Genomic DNA, 18,431 nt, shown 5'->3' with positions numbered 1-18,431 from the left:
CAATAATTTCGCCAAAATCATTCTGAACCTAACGAAAAAAATATATTTCACTGTGTTTGTTTAGTATTAAATTACTGTAAACAAATCTAAAATATATTTAGTTAGGTTGGGCTAAAATAAATTGAGCTTGTTATAATAAGGTTAGGCAAGTTTTCTAAGATTCTTTTGGTGCAAAATTAAAAATTTTTACATTATCATTAATGAAAAAATATATCTTTAAACGTATAAGATAAAATTTTAGAAAGGACTTAATTTTAAATGAGTTCTTGCTAATTGACCAGTTTTACATATTTATTTGACAATTATATATATATATATATATATATATATATATATATATATATATATATATATATATATATATATATATATATATTATATATATATATTATATATATATATATTATATATATATATATATGAAAAAATTTTGAATTTTAAGATTTTTTTTCACAGTATTTATTTTGCATATTGTGATATCACTCATTTACTGTGATCTTATTGCAAACTTATGAATGTATATATTATTGCTAATTCTTAAAGTCTCTCAAATTGTACTCCCTGGAACGTAGGCGAAAAAGATTCATCACAATTTACGTCTTCAAAATTTTGGAGGAATTTATCCCAACACTCTGCACAGATATTGCTGCCTACAAGAGCAAGAGTCTTAGAAGACTGCGAAAAACCCTTCATTAAAAATATTGGTACAATGTTTTGGTCTGAGATGTGGGCAAAAAGAACTTCAAGACGACTAAACAATGCATATGTGCGAACAGCAAAGCTGTTTAATAGCGAGATAATTCAAGCACAAAATACCAAATATACTGAAACACTATAACATACCTACCTGGAGTCTACCTGGAGGTTATTCCGGGGATCAACGCCCCCGCGGCCCGGTCCACGACCAGGCCTCAACCAGTTTGTTATTGCTGGCCGCATGCAGTCCAACGTACGAGCCACAGCCCGGCTGATCCGGCACTGACTTTAGGTATCTGTCCAGCTTTCTCTCTTGAAGGCAGCCAGGGGTTTATTGGTAATTCCCCTTATGCTTGGTGGGAGGCTGTTGAACAGTCTTGGGCCCCGGACACTTGTGATGCTGTCTCTTAGTGTACCAATGGCGCCCCTACTTTTCATTGGGGGTATTTTGCATCGCCTGCTCAGTCTTTTACTTTCGTAGGGAGTGATTTCTGTGTGCAGATTCGGGATCATTCCTTCCAGGATTTTTCAAGTGTAGATTATGATATCTCATGACAGCCTCATGCAGATCCTAGTATCATCCGCAAAGGATGATACGGTGCTGTGGTGTATATCTCTGTCTATGTCTGATATGAGAATGAGGAACAGGATGGGTGCGAGTACTGTGCCTTGTGGAACAGAGCCCTTCACTATGGCAGCCTCCGATTTAACTCTGTTGACCACTACTCTGTGTTCGATTGGTTAGACTTCATCTTAAATATACATTCCAGTTATAATCTCCAAAAATAAATAAATAAATAACAAAAAGGCACAATACCGTGACTGGAACGATACACAAATAACCCGCACATAAAAGACAGAAGCTTACGACGACGTTTCGGTCCGACTTGGACCATTGACAAAGTCACACTAACAGAGGAGGAGCAGAACGGCTATATATAGGCAGGAAGAGGTAGAGGTAGTAGTAGTGGTAGTAGTAGTAGTAGTAGTAGTAGTAGTGTGTGTGTTGTGTATAATCTCCAAAATTTTTATATGATGAAGATGAACGGGAGAGAGTGCAAAGAACTTCTACTCTTTCACCATCACTCAGAAACAAATATAATGAAGAAAGACTAGAAGCACTCAAGAAACCCAGACGAGATCTCATCCAAACCTTTAAAATGTTGAATACCTTTGACACAAACGCGAAGTAGCGCTGAATGTGTCCGTAACTCGAAACAATGGAATGAAACTACGAGGCAGAAGATGCAACACAAACATATACTAAGATTTTTCTTTTACAGAATTATAGCAGAATGGAATAAACTGCTGGTTAATGTTGAAAGACATCACAGTCGTTCAAGAACCAGCTGAACAAGTACTTTGCAAGAATAGGATTCAACCAGATATATTGAGAGGAGTTGCTAGAATCCTCAAGTTCTCTCCTTCCCCTCCCTACCTACCTATATATGTTCTGCATTTATCACCCTCTCTTCTTCCTTACTACCTGCATCATCTCTTTCCCTCCCTCCTACCACTCTCACCATCCTTCCTCCCTCCCTCCCTCCTTCCCTCACTCCCCCTCCCTTCCTCACCTCTCCCGTATATTAAAGAGTGGTGAGGCTTTGGATTATCGGTGTATCGTTAAAATAGAACAGTGGGGAGGGGGGATGGAAGGGGTGACGGGTGTTGTAGGGAGGGAGGGGAGGTGACGGATGCTGTATGGAGGGGAGAGAGGGAGGGAGGGGGTGACGGGTGCTGAAGGGTGGGGAGGGAGGGAGGAGAAGAGAGATGAGAAGGGAGATGTCGGAGAATGGGAAGATTGAGCGAGAGGGGGAGTGGAGAAAGAGAAGAGGGGAAAAGTGAGAGGGAAGGTGAGAGGGAATGTGAGGGGGAGGGGTGGGAGGGCACTGTCAAGACACTGACACTGACATATATTTCCCCCACCCCCTTCCCCTTCCCTTCCCCATACCCCCGCAACCAACCTGTTGTCTACTTGTTGACTACACCGGGGATCATTCCCCCCCCCCCGGACCAGGCCTTCTGGCTCATGCCTTCGTCAACCAGGCTGTGGGTGCTAGCATGCTCTCCACCACAATCTGACTGATCAGCAACTGACCTGTCAATTTCCCTCATGAAGACAGCTAAGTCAGTGTTGTAATAATGTTGGTAGAATTACCGACAATAATTGACAAAGCTCCTGGAGAGCGAAACGTTGCCACAATGAAGATGTCACATTAGTTGCACTTGTGCCCTTTTACTTTACACAAGTCTGTGTTCGAAATGAAGAGTATCCGAGCGTTCGAAACGTTTCACAACTCGTTACTTATAATTAGGAATTAGAACGTTTAATTCAAAATTCAAAAAAAAATTAAGGGATCGAAACATCGGAGTATCAAAACGTTTAATGAAATATTCAAAATATTGCAACAATATTTCAAAAGTTTAGTGCAAAGATTTTCTAATTAACGTTGAATATCCGGATAAGCGAGAGAATATTATGCCGCTGATCAGATAAGTGAGCAGCGCCGGATAAGTCGGGAAATATTCAAGAGAAGGCTATTGAAATACTTCAAAACCTAAATAAATATTTTGAACTGTTTTCAGAATTCCCTACATTTACTAATATATATATATATATATATATATATATATATATATATATATATATATATATATATATATATATATATATATATATATATATATTATATATGCAATAAGATCACAGAAAACAGGTGATTTCGGAATATGCAAAACAACCACTCTGAGAAAATATAGAAATTCCAAGCGCTTTCGTGACTACTCACATTATCAAGGAACTAGATATAGTTCCTTGATAATGTGAGTAGTCACGAAAGCGCTTGGAATTTCTCTATTTTTTCAGAGTGGTTGTTTTGCATATATATATATATATATATATATATATATATATATATATATATATATATATATATATATATATATTATATATATATATATATATTATATATATATATATATATATATTACATATATATCAATACCATGAACGAGTGGTATTGATCAATAACAGCACTGCGCTAGCTGAGGATTCGAACCCATGTTGTATTGGCCCGCCATTGTGAGTGAGAACCACATGACGCTTTAACCCATTTGAGAGTATAGTTATACCAACGTATAGGGTGTGAAGCATGGGTGGTGAATGTTGCAACAAGGAAAAGGCTGGAGGCAGTGGAGATGTCATGTCTGAGGGCAATATGTGGTGTGAATATAATGCATAGAATTCGTAGTTTGGAAATTAGGAGGTGTAGGGTTACCAAAACTATTATCCAGAGGGCTGAGGAGTTGTTGAGATGGTTCAGATGTGTAGAGAGGATGAAACAAAATTGAATAACTTCGAGAGTGTATAAATCTGTAGTGGAGGGAAGGCGGGGTGGAGGACGGCCTAGGAAAGGTTGGAGGGAGGGGGTAAAGGAGGTTTTGTGTGAGAGGGGTTTGGACTTCCAGCAAGCATGCGTGATTATGTTAGGAGCGAATGGAGACAAATGGTTTCAGGACTTTACGTGCTGTTGGAGTGTGAGCAAAGTAATATTTGTGAAGGGATTCAGGGAAACCGGCAGGCCGGACTTGAGTCCTGGAGATGGGAAGTACAGTGTCTGTACTCTGAAGGAGGGGTGTTAATGTTGCAGTTTTATAACTGTAGTGTAAGCACGCCTCTGGCAAGACAGTGATGGAGTAAATGATGGAAGTTTTTCTTTTACGGGCCACCCTGCCCGTGTAATATATATATATATATATATATATATATATATATATATATATATATATATATATATATATATATATATATATTGTTAAGACACTGTGAAGGAAGGCAGCGAGTGTATAAATTTCAAAGAAGCAGTAAATATTCACATGGTTAGAATCCCTGGTTTGTGAACCACAAAATGGCCTTTATGGTAGTCTGAGTATGGTCATATTTTGAGTATAATAGTGTGCGTGCGCGCACGCGCGTGTGTGTGTGTGTGTGTGTGTGTGTGTGTGTGTGTGTGTGTGTGTGTGTGTGTGTGTGTTTGTACGGGTGTCCGTCTCTTAGACAAAAATATTTTATAGGTTATCTGGAGGCGAGGCGATCTCTTCATAGCTCGCTAATTCTACATTTAATGTGAAAGTAAATCCCAGTATCGTAAAAGTTGTAGAGAATAGCTGAGTGCCGCGTTGGGTGCCATAATGACCTCTGTACACCTTCACCGTCAGGCTCATATTGGCACTTCTCCTCCCCCTCACACCTCCCTGGCTAGGTTGGTATACTGCTGATAGCTGTGTGTGTGTGTGTGTGTGTGTGTGTGTGTGTGTGTGTGTGTGTGTGTGTGTGTGTGTGTGTGTGCGTGCGTGCGCACACACACGAGTGCTCCGTCGCCTATTTATTTTTGCAGGGGTAGAATCTAGCTCTTGGCCCCTCCTCTCAACTTACCGCTTTCCCTCCTAGCCTCGCGGGCTCTGTCAGTTCTTCCTAGCATTTCATGTTATCATATCTTCTTTTGTTCTTCTGTCTCGCAGTGTCGTTACATTCAGTCTTGTTCGCTTCTCTTCGTAACTCATACTACTTAGCTGCATAGTTCCGCACTCCCTTCAGTTTTTTAACACGCTTTGTCAGGTGTGGGTTTCGTTCTGGTGCTGCATACTCCAGGAGATTCCTGAAGGCAACTCTTAGATTTGCCAGACCATCAATGGCTCCAAAGGTTAGTCGGCGATGTCAGCCTTTGGCAATATACCAGGCACTGCGCTATTTCCTAGCACCAAGATCTTTTTGAGTGAGATCTGCTGCCTCGATCCCCCGAGTATGTACAGTGTCCGTCCTGCTCCTTACCCCAGTCTTCATAACCTTGCATTTGTTGGTGTTGAATTCAATCAACAACTTATTTGACAAATCTTGAGTTTGTCCAATTCCATATGCAGCTTTTCTGTCATCTGTTTTTATTTGTCTTATTCGTTTTACATCAGCGTAACAGGGCCATATTTGATTCAGTATCATTTGAATGTCCTTCATATTATATTACTAATCCAGTACTGACCCTTTCACACTCTCGCGTCCTGCTCTTTCAATTCTGACTACACTTCCTCCCGGACCATCACTCGTTGCTTCCTTCACATCGTACTCCTTGCGACAAGTTTCCTGTTTTTTCCTGCCTAATCCTCAAGTTTTTACTCTAGTCTCCTTTGAGTTGCAGTATCAAATAACGTCTTGCTGTTCAAGAATATGCAATCCACCCATCCCTCTCGTGCCAGCTTGACTTCTGTTACTCCATCATAGAGTTCAAGAAGGTTCGTAAGACAGAATATACTGTGTGTGTGTGTGTGTGTGTGTGTGTGTGTGTGTGTGTGTGTGTGTGTGTGTGTGTGTGTGTGTGTGTGTGTGTGTGTGTGTGTGTGTGTGTGTGTGTGTGTGTACGTACTTCGTCTCGATGATTAGAAATTCAACGAGACTGTTTCAGTGTGCAGCATTTGTCCTCAGGGACGCTAAAAGTCTGTCTGGTCAGAACACAGGGGACACAGCTCCGCCTGGACCAGAAAGCCTATTTCGTCGCACTTTACTCTGGGAGGGGCACCCAAACGTGTGGGTGTGTCTTATCTCCCCCTTGCCCCCACTCCTCTGAATATCACTCGCTATCGATAAAATCGAGTTTTATGGAAAAATGACGCCGTTAAAAAGGCACTATTTTAGGCTTCTTAACTTAATATAATGGCCAATGTACTCTTAAAACATTCCTCTTGAAACCTATGCTGATATGAGAGTCGTTCCTGAGAGCCACCATGGTAGTTTGTATGACACTTAGGGAAACATAATCATTTTTCATGCAGACGTTAAAAAACACGATAAAAAAAACAACGTAGGCCTTTGCAAATATGCAGTAGGACTTTTCAAATGGTAGCGTAGGTCTTCGGAAACGCATAAGGCCTCCGAGAATACAAAACGGTATATGTCTACAGATACAGAAAAGACTATAAAACGCGTTATCTGGCTACATGTATACATACATAACACAAATAACCCGCACATAGGAGAGAGGAGCTTACGACGACGTTTCGGTCCGATTAGTACCATTTATTTACATAAATAAACAACTGCACCTCTATATGCTTTAGTTCCCCCTTCCCCTTATCCTACCTCTCCCCTAACTTCAGTTCCCCCCTACCCGCTTTTCCTTCCCCTCTAATATATGCAAAAATTTGTTAGCGACACATCTTTCGATTAATAGTTGAAATAGGAAAGAAAGGAAGCGTCACATAATAAGGAGAGGAGGAGGAGGTCTGCTGAAATAAGCAGGATCTCGGAGGCAGTCTCTCTGCTGCAATAGAACCTTCATATGTCAGGAAGTATATACATTATCATACATATACAAGCATATGTACATGTATACCAGCATCCATATACATAGAAAGTATATATATATATATATATATATATATATATATATATATATATATATATATATATATATATATATATATATATATATATATATATATATATATAGAGGATGTGTTTATGGTGGAAACGTTGATGTTACTCACAGCAAGTAAAGCCCGGCGAGTATTCGTGGCAACATCGCCACATGGGAGTACTATGAACTGTTTAGGGGCTGTTCCATGGGCGGTTTGTTGAGGATAGCTTGTGCCTTGAGTCTGCAATCTCGGATGAAGAAAGACAGGAACTGAAGACGTGTAAAGGCTTGTGTTATGTAAGTGCATTCTTCTTCTAGAAAAGCAAGGGCTGGAGATGCGAAGAGCTCTCAAGAAAGAAGCCAATGAGGACTCCTCTCTTAGTGCAGGGTATCTTGGTGTGAATAAAAGAAAAGTGTATAAGATCGTCCTTGTTGGTAGGTTTTCTATACACTTTGAAGAGAAGTTTGTCACTGTCGGAGATCTGCACAGTGGGAAAACGTCGAGGAAAGGAAGTTTGCCATCATTTTCGAGTTCAAGTGTGAACTTTATTGATGGTTCAACTGCATTGATCTTGTTGAGAGAAGGGCCTGGATATTGAGACGTCTTGGATAGAAAACCAATATATCATCGCGTATCTTAGCCAGGTAACGGCTGATACGTTCCTACTACGCTGCAATCAACATTCTGAGACAGAGGCTCACTGAAAACCACGACCTCCCTTTACCTCTTCTAGATTTCATCAATCTAGTGGAACTGTGTGTTAATTTCAACTTCTTCAAGTATCAGGACAACTGTTACAAACAATGCTTTGGGATGGCAATGGGCAGCCCGCTCAGTGCTAATGCTTGCCAAGCCTCTTCATGGAAAACTTGGGGACAGAGAAATTCCAGCACCCTCATTCCCAAAACCGTTACCTGGCTAAGATACGTTGATGATATATTGGTTTTCTATCCAAGACGTCTCAATATCCAGGCCCTTCTCAACAAGATCAATGCAGTTGAACCATCAATAAAGTTCACACTTGAACTCGAAAATGATGGCAAACTTCTTTCCTCGACGTTCTACTGTGCAGATCTCCCGACAGTGACAAACTTCTCTTCAAAGTGTATAGAAAACCTACCAACAAGGACGATCTTATACACTTTTATTCACACCAAGATACCCGCACTAAGAGAGGAGTCCTCATTGGCTTCTTCTTGAGAGCTCTTCGCATCTCCAGCCCTTGTTTTCTAGAAGAAGAATGCACTTACATAACACAAGCCTTTACACGTCTTCAGTTCCCGTCTTTCTTCATCCGAGATTGCAGACTCAAGGCACAAGCTATCCTCAACAAACCTGCCCATGGAACAGCCCCTAAACAGTTCATAGTACTCCCATGTGGCGATGTTGCCACGAATACTCGCCGGGCACTTGCTGTGAGTAACATCAACGTTTCCACCATAAACACATCACCTCTATCAAAGACCTCACTACTAAACGCAGCCCCACACCTCTAACTTCTACAGCAGGCGTCTACACTATCCCCTGTGGGTTCTGTCCCAAGAAATATGTAGGCGAGACAGGCAGAGGATCTTGCAGTCCGCCTGAATATATATATATAATATATATATATATATATATATATATATATATAATATATATATATATATATATATATATATATATATATATATATATATATATATATATATATATATACACACACACACACACACACACACACACACACACACACACAAGTATTAAGAGGAGAGGATCGTCTTAGTTAAGAGGGAACTCTGTTTTTCACTACATAACTACAGTATATGTCAGTTACACTGTGGGAGCACCAACAGTGTGTTGCTACACTACTCTGTATGATAGTTACATTGTAGGAACGCCAGCAGTGTGTTGTTACACTATTCTATATAATATTTACATTGTAGGAACACCAACATTATGCTGCTGCACTATTCTATATAATACTTACATTATGGGAACAAAAGCTAGCTATGCTTCCCTAATGCAACAAGGAAGACAATGGTGGTCTTGGACGACACTGTTTTCTGGAAACATTCAACAAGTTTGGTTCATTTAGAAACCAGCTTTATCAGTCCATAAGTCTGGAGGGAAGCCATAGAGCCGGGTGATACGAGAGAGAGAGAGAGAGAGAGAGAGAGAGAGAGAGAGAGAGAGAGAGAGAGAGAGAGAGAGAGAGAGAGAGAGACGGAGAACTTACGTGGAATTGCTCGTCTTTCATATATGACTTTCAGTACATAGGTGAAATTAGACGTTTCTGAGCATGGGGCAGATACTAGACGACGTTTCGGAGCAAAGGGTGGACGTGTGACGTTTCTGAACGAAGGGTAAAAACTGCTTGGTATTTCTGTGAACTTTAATAGGTATGTTGGGCGATGTTCTGAATTTAGTTCTGAGGGAAGAATATTGTCCCCCTATCTGTAGACAGAACCATCTTAGGGAGTGCAGCTCTTTATGACCCTGGCGGGTTTAGCGCCTAGTTTTGTTGATAATAATTTGGGAGAGAGACAACGAAGCTGAAGAAGTTACGTACCTACCTACCCGGAGTTTACCCGGAGGGTGTTCCGGGTATCAACGCCCCCGCGGTCCGGCCAATGACCAGGCGTAGCTGTGGTTCACTCTCCGTATGGAGTCAATAAAACATTAAATTACTGGTAATGCATCACAAAGTACTTGTAATGTCCTATCTGGAGCGAAGAAATAGATATTCACTGATATGTACAATGAAAATTCTTGAGGGGTCAGGCCTTAAACTACACACCACTAAGACCCGCGTCAGGTAACACTTGTCCTGTTTCCTGACAAACCTTACCTAACGTAAACTACAAACCACTAAGTTACTGAAGCCTGAGAGGTGGTTAAACCTGCAAACACAAGGTATCAACCTGTTACTAACAGATATCAACCTGCTATCAACAGATATTAGCGTGCCATCAACATATATCAACGTGCTGCCAACAGATATTAATCTGCTACCAACAGATACCAGCCTGCTATAACAGATATCCTTCTACCAAGAGATACCAGCCTGCTATAACAGATATCATCCTTTTACCAACAGATATACTGCTACCAACAGATACCAGCCTGATACCAACAGATGTCAACCTGCTATCAACAGATATCCTTCTACCAACAGATACCAGCCTGCTGTCAACAGATATTATATATATTGAGGAAAATACATATTTATTCTTACGATGCCCGAACAGGCAAGTTTTGATGGCTGTGTGAGGCTGCGGGCCGCTAACACAAACAGCCTGGTTAACCAGGCGATCCACCAAAGAAGACTGGCTTTAGATCCAGCTGTAAATGTAGAAACTCCCCTGGAAAGCAGTTACAGGTGTGTGGAGGTTGTGAGGGCGAGGAAGGCACTTGTTTGGGGGTGGAGGGGGGAAGATTGTTTGGGGGTGGAAGGGGGGAAGATTGTTTGGGAGGGGAGGTAAGGAAAAGGAAGGGGGAGGGGGTTACTAAACATTGACAGGGATCGGAAATCTATGAGAAGCTGCTCCTAGCGTCATCACTACTCCAACTGCTATCTCCTTATTCCATGCTGGCCCCCCATGATCCCTCCCTCACTCTCTCTCTCTCTCTCTCTCTCACCCCACCACCACCATCACCCCCCTTCCTCCTCCTCCTCTTCCTCCTCGTTTCAGAGGACAAACATCGATTTCCCAGCAATTTGCTAGACTCAGTAATACCACAACAAATGTCCTTTATAAAAACCTCGCTCAGGTTTTCTTTTCCTCGACCTTCGTTTCCTCTTCAGCTGCAGCGATGCTCAAACTTTTTGGTTTTGTATCTGTCCTTCAAGACCAGACAAGACATTTCATACATATATAAATGTGGGTAGGAAGGAAAGTATAGGCAGTTAGAAAGGTTTTGAGTGTAGGATGTGAGAGAAAATAGATTCCATCGAGTCTTCATTGAACTTGTGATATGAAAATTTCTAAATAAATAAATGCTTAAGTTGCTTTTATACAAGAGATGAACCTTAAGTTCTTCCATTTGAGACATGACAGAGCTGTGGGTGTTGTGAGCGACATCCAGTGTATGTTGTTGTCATGTCGAGCACATATTACAATGGCATTACATTATGTCTAGGTATTTGTACTCTTGGATATGTTATGGAGTCCAAAATTTCCCTCCCATTCTCTTTATTTATTTTCTGCTACCCCGCTCTGAGTAGACTGAGGTATCTTTATAAAACACTGAGAGACTCCCTTAATGAAGCCTCTGAGGCTACCTTGGTTACTGAACATAGTGGAATGTTTGACTATATCCTCATCACAGTACTAAAGTCTCCCAGCTCAGGCTGACACATTTCAGTAGTTCATGTATGTAACCCATCCTGTGTGATGGAATATGACAGTGAAACATAGCTAGCTTTTGTTCCCACAATGTAACTGTCATATAGAATAGTGTAGCAGCACACTGCTGGTGTTACACAATGTAACTATCATACAGAGTGGTGTAGCAACACACTGCTGGTGTTACACAATGTAACTATCATACAGAGTGGTGTAGCAACACACTGCTGGTGTTACACAATGTAACTATCATACAGAGTGGTGTAGTAACACACTGCTGGTGTTACACAATGTAACTATCATACAGAGTGGTGTAGCAACACACTGCTGATGTATCCAATTTTCTTTAATAGAAAAAAAAAATTCCATTTTGCATCGTCAGAGTCTGGCAACTTTTTCTTTTCGTTTCGAAGTTATAAGAAGTCTGACCATTTTTCCTGCAGGCAGGGATGTGGATAGAGGTAACCAGGGGAAGGGTGGTAGGTGGTGGTGTGGGAGGGAGGGGAGAGAGGAGGGGAGAGGGGAGGGGAGGGGAGGGGAGAGGGGAGGGGAAGGGGTTTGGGAGGGGGTGTTTGGGGAAGGGGAGGGGTATAGATATTTGGGGCACACACCCTTAGCATAAACCTGCTTAACATTACGGTAGAAATGCATGATTTTAGCCAGACGTTTACTGAAGACCTTAGCTCCTGCCCTGAGCGTTTGTTATTGATGATGATGATGGTGATGGTGATGGTGATGGTGATGGTGATGATGACGATGATGGTGATGATGATGGTGATGATGGTGATGATGATGGTGATGATGGTGATGGTGATGATGGTGATGATGGTGATGGTGATGATGACGATGATGGTGATGATGGTGATGATGATGGTGATGATGGTGATGGTGATGGTGATGATGGTGATGGTGATGGTGATGATGGTGATGATGATGGTGATGATGGTGATGATGATGGTGATGATGGTGATGATGGTGATGATGGTGATGATGGTGATGATGGTGATGATGGTGATGATGGTGATGATGGTGATGATGGTGATGATGGTGATGATGGTGATGATGGTGATGATGATGATGATGATGGTGACGATGATGATGACGATGATGATGACGATGATGATGATGATGACGATGACGATGACGATGATGAAGACGATGACGATGATGACGATGACGTTGATGATGATGATGAAGTGAACATTGTTATGATGCTAATTAATGTTTCATTTTTTATTTATTTATTTTATTAACGTGTACGCCGTTTCCCACAGAGCCACGATGACCCTTTAAAGAAAGAAAAAAACACTTTCATCATCACTCACTCCATCACTGTCTTGGCAGATGCGTGCCGACACTACTGCTCAAAAACTGCAACATATCTCCATCCCGCCCTCCAGGACTCGAGTCCAGCTAACCGATAACCATGATATGGTTCATGATGCTTATTTTTATGCTGATTTCGAGGTTCTTCAGCCTGGTCAACTAGACTGTTGCTGCTGGCGGGGCTGTAGCATAACTCTTCTGTTACACAGCCATCATAGCCTGGTTGATCAGGCATTTTAAATAGGTACATCCGAGATGAAAACTGCGATGATTTATCCTTTAACTGATAGGTTTTAATTATTGTTTACCAATATTAATAAATTGAAAAAACACATTGAAGGTTGAAGGAGAGATTGACCAGGTCAACGGCGGGGGGGAAGGTATCGAAATCAGCCACAGGTAAGGTGCAGGTCACAGGTAAGTCACTGGTCACAGGTAAGTCACTGGTCACAGGTAAGACACAGGTCACAGGTAAGACACAGGTCACAGAGGTCACAGGTAAGACACAGGTCACAGAGGTCACAGGTAAGACACAGGTCACAGGTAAGCCACAAGTCACAAGTATGGCACAGGTAAGTCACAGGTAAGCCACAGGTCACAGGTATGACACAGGTCACAGGTAAGCCACAGGTCACAGGTAAGTCGCTGGTCACATGTAAGACAGGTCACAGGTAAGCCACAGGTCACAGTTATGGCCCAGGTTACAGGTAAGCCACAGGTCACAGGTATGACACAGGTAACAGGTAAGACACAGAGAGGAACTTACCACGACGTTACGGTCCAACATGAACCACTTACAAAGTCAGACTAACAAAAGAGTGAGGGAGCCAGTGTATCCCGTAGCTCAATCGTCAGCGGACTCAGCTCACGCAGTGGTTCGGGGCATCGATCCCCGGTTTGGATAGAAGCATTAGAACGTGTTTCCTTAATACACCTACTGTTCAATGTTCACCCATCAGTAAAATAGGTACCTGGGTGTTAGTCGACTGGTGTGGGTCGTATCCTGGGACAAAACTGACCTAATTTCACCTAAATGTTCTACATAACAAGCGGCTTTCTATATAGTACAATGTCATCTATAGTTTGTATACCATGTTCTTGTAGAAATAAAGATTATTATTATATAGACAAGGGTAACAGGTTCCTAAATCTTTTATTCAAACAGCAGTTACCATGACAACATGGTCTTAGATGCACTGGAGGATAACAAAATGCTGATTTTCCTGAAGTCTTCAACAAGTGTAGCATCGTGCAAAATGATTGAATGAAAAACAGAATAGACTGATTTATCTTCAGTTTTGTAAAAAACCGGACCCAAAGAGTAATAATCAATAAAGTGAAAGCAAAGATTTACTGGTCAGATTTACTGGTCAGATTTACTGGTCAGATGAGAACAGTGCTCGCCTCAGATCGCTTTCTCATTCACATGTCTGACAGACACAGAAAATCTTGAAAGTGCAATTTAAGTCTTTAAATGTCAACAGAAAAGAGACGAGTTCACGACAAATTTCTGTTACTCCGTCATGGAGAAATTAAAGGGACACAGAATTACCACTACATAGAATGGGATAAACTGCAATAAATGTGAAGCAACGTGTGTAAAAATGCATTCAAAGAACACACTAATGTTAGTCTTACAACTGCACAAAATCTGATAGACTGGATAATAAGAACACGCATAGATGGAAATAAATGGTATCAAATACCGACACAGTGCAAATATAAACACATATGCAGTATAATGTGATCCTTTATTGGCAACGTTTCACCCACACAGTGGGCTTTGTGTGTGACTTTTTCAGTGTGACTTGAAAAAGCCCACTGTGTGGGTGAAACGTTGCCAATAAAGGATCACATTATACTGCATATGTGTTTATATTTCCACAAGAACACGCATAGGTAATATTGAAAGCTAGTGACAATGTTCTTCATGACACTTGTACTCTCTAGACTAAACCAGTGACGATGTTCTTCAAGGCATTTGTACTCTCCAGTCTAAATTATTACTGTTCATTGAGAGGCACTTGTAATGAACACAAAATGTCAGATTTAGATAATATACAAATAACTTCCACTCACAGTATCAGTTCCGCCAAACAGCTACTGTGAATTAAGAAATCTTAAAACAAAATCGTACTCTTAGGAGAACAAGAGAGAGAGAGAAACATGAATACATTTACAGTAGATTAATGTTAGACGGACTTTTGTTAAATTTGCAAGGAGTGAGGCTCATCATACAGTGGAAATTACCCCCAGTGAAAAGCAAAGGTGTAGTGAATACGCTATGAGATAACTCAGTAAGTGTAGAGGAACCAGAGCTTCTTAGAACCTTCCCTTCATTCGTAAGTAGATAACCAACAGGTTTCTTGCAGTCTTCAAGAGGAATTTGATAAATTACTTCTCTTCAGATCACATTAACGGGAACCTTGGTCTGGGACCGGGCCGTGGGTTATCTGTAGGTTACCTATACTTGCTGACCTGAACGACCAGGCTCTAGTACCCCTTGAGTATCAAGGTAGGGCGTTAAGTCGTGGTCCCTTTACATTTAATGGGTTCTCTTTTCGTGTACTCATTGCTACCCTTACCACACCATTAATACCTCACACAGTCACCCCTACAGTCGAAGCAAATATAATTTATGCGGCTCCTGATGTCGACTTCAAGGAGCAGTTTACACACCTCTTATAATAGTTGTATATAGGGGTGATTTACAAGGTTGTTAGGACCGAATTTATTAGCAGAGATTGAAAAAAAAACACACTCGCTTAAGAGCTTTTAAAATATTCATCACTGTGAAAAAAATGCTGTCTGGGTATAAAGCTTTCACACTTTGATTATGAAAGATGAATTTAGCCAACCTCCAACTTTCTTAATGGCGTAAAAATTGTGGTGTTAAGTTTTAAAACCTTCCACTAAGCCCATTTTCCCGGTAAGTCAAAGTTTCTTTAAAGAAAATAAAGAAATAGAGAGTGTGTGTGTCATATATATATATATATATATATATATATATATATATATATATATATATATATATATATATATATATATATATATATATATATCAATAACAACACTGCGCTAGCCAAGGATTCGAACCCATGTTGTACTGGCCGCTACTGTGAGTGAGAACCACATGGAAACATAAACACATATGCAGTTTAATGTGATCCTTTGTTGACAACGTTTCACTCACACAATGGGCTTTTTCAAGTCACGCACAGATCTACCTGGAGTTGAAGGTACGGGAGTATTTATAGTCAGGTTCAGAATGTTGAGGTCAGGTGGAGAATGCTGCATCTGATGATCTACCGGGTGGGGTTATTGAGTCTTGGGTAGCTTGGCAGGGGTATTGGACAAGTTGTGAGTAGACCTTCTGCAGTGTTCTGTGTTCTTATGTGGGATAGCGATGAAGAAGTTTCTTGGCGAGTGGTTCAGCTATGTTATAGAAGCCGTTGTTCTGGTTGAAATTGTTGGTTATAGAGATAAGCGATGATTCCAGGATTCTTCGGTATTGGGTGTTGTCTTCTGTGGCTATAAGTCTTGAGTTTCTGTAGTTAATTAAATGGTTGTGTGAATTGTGATGTTGTACACAGGCATTCCTTGTATCGTCAGTCCTGCTTGCATATTGGTGTTCTGAAATACGTGTTTGGAGGTCTCTTGATGTTTCGCCCACGTATAATTTGTTGCAGTCATTACAAGGGATTATGTATACCCCTGCAGAGGATGGAAGCTTGTCCTGTCTACTACTGGTGATGTCCTTGATGGTCGTGGTTGTGGAGGTAGATACTTGGAATGATGTATTGGAAAAGATGTTGGAAACATGTTTGGCAATGGAGTTGGTGGGGAGGACTATGTATCTCTTCTCGGCAGTGTCTTCTCTGGGTGTGTTGAAGATGTTTAATGCCCGCCGTCTGCAGTCTCTGATGAAGTGACGAGGATAGTGGAGTTTAGAAAATACTTGTTCAATTATAGTGCATTCTTCCTCAAGGAACTCATTGCTGCAGATTCTGAGTGCGCGCAGGAAGAAGCCTATAATTACACCAAGTTTAGTTTTGTTGTCGTGGTGAGAGTAGAAGTGGAGAAGATCGTTTTGGTTGGTTGGTTTTCGATAGACTTTAAAACGAAGTTCATGGTCAGTGGTCATGTGGTGAAACTAGTTTCACCACATGACGCTTTAACCCACAGGACCGCCCAATACTACAAGAACCAAGCACCTGGGTAGTTCTGTGGGTTACGGCGTCATGTGGTTCTCGCCGCTCATAATAGCGGGCCAGTACAATATGGGTTCGAATCCTTGGCTAGCGCAGTATTGTTATTGATCAATATCACTCGTTCTTGGTTACAATTATATATATATATATATATATATATATATATATATATATATATATATATATATATATATATATATATATATATATATATATATATGTCGTGCCGAATATGTAAAACTGGTCAATCAGCAAGAACTCATTTAAAATTAAGTCCCTTCTAAAATTTTCTCTTATACGTTTAAAGATATATTTTTTTCATTAATGCTAACGTAAAAAAATTTAAATTTGCTCCAAAAGAATCTTAGAAAACTTACCTAACCTTATTATAACAAGAGCAATTTATTTTAGCCTAACCCAACAAAATATATTTTAGATTTGTTTACAATAATTTAATACTAAACAAACACAGAGAAATATATATTATTTTCGTTAGGTTCAGAATGATTTTGGCGAAATTATTGCATACACAAATTTTCACTTGTCCTATATGGCAAGATGAGTGTTGCTATTTAAGCCAAGATCGCAAGTTCTACCTATTCGGCACGACATATATATACTCTTGAGAGGAATATATGCAATAATAAATACTTAAAATTCGTAATTTAATTTTTAATCTGTTATTTAATGTATCAAAATCTTTTTGGGATTTATAATGTTCTTGTCGCGAGATATTGTTATTAAATGTCCTTTCAATGACGATCCAAATTCCAGAAATGTAATATTTACCAGTATTTTATTAAAACAAAATTGTGGTATTTAAAACTGTAAACAGAGATATATCGGTATTTAATATAGGGGATGTGACGGAAAATGTCAGTCTTGCAAATACCCCCCTGAAACTAGTTTCACATATCCCCCTGAAACTGGTTTTATGCATCTTCCTTGAAACTAGTATGTTCCCCCGGATATTGCTCCTATATGTCCTCCGAGAAAGGCCTTTATATTGTCCCCTCGCCCCCAGAAGCTGTTGTTATAAGTTCCCCTGAAACAGCATTTATATATCCCCGGAGATTGGGCTTCTAATTCCTCCAGAACGGCTATTGTGTGTTCCCCTGAAACTACATTTATGTACCCCCCGATACTGGGCTTCTAATTCCCCCCAAACGACTCTTATGTGTTCCCCTGAAACTGTCATGGGAATTTTCTAGATTTGTAAGGGGGCGTGTTTTGGATATGATAGTGGGGATGCTGACAGAAATATCTGCCATGTTGATCTTCCCTCTCACAAAAAAAGCGGTCATAGAAATTTTAGCAATGGAATTTTGCAACGAGCGCTCACTGCAGTGTGGTGCAGGTATGTGATACATGGGCAGGTATGTGATACATGTGCAGGTATGTGATACATGGGCAGGTATGTGATACATGGGCAGGTATGTGATACATGGGCAGGTATGTGATA

The 18,431-nt window shown here is 40.5% G+C and overlaps 1 protein-coding gene and 1 long non-coding RNA gene across 2 annotated transcripts in view; one reads left to right on the top strand and one right to left on the bottom strand.

The window, feature by feature from the left end:
• The window catches only part of LOC128700041 (uncharacterized), a 228,914-nt gene extending 215,306 nt beyond the window's left edge, over positions 1-13,608 (bottom strand). Inside the window, exon 1 of the long non-coding RNA XR_008408699.2 lies at positions 13,525-13,608. This is a non-coding gene — a long non-coding RNA (uncharacterized lncRNA). The remainder of the gene's footprint in view (positions 1-13,524) is intronic.
• The window catches only part of LOC128700040 (RNA-binding protein Musashi homolog Rbp6), a 398,577-nt gene that overhangs the window by 195,897 nt on the left and 184,249 nt on the right, over positions 1-18,431 (top strand). The gene's annotated exons all lie outside the window — the stretch shown is intronic.

This window comes from Cherax quadricarinatus, chromosome 64, assembly GCF_038502225.1.
Source record: "Cherax quadricarinatus isolate ZL_2023a chromosome 64, ASM3850222v1, whole genome shotgun sequence".
Classification (NCBI taxonomy): Eukaryota; Metazoa; Arthropoda; class Malacostraca; order Decapoda; family Parastacidae; genus Cherax; species Cherax quadricarinatus.
This window is presented reverse-complemented; position numbering and strand designations above follow the sequence as displayed.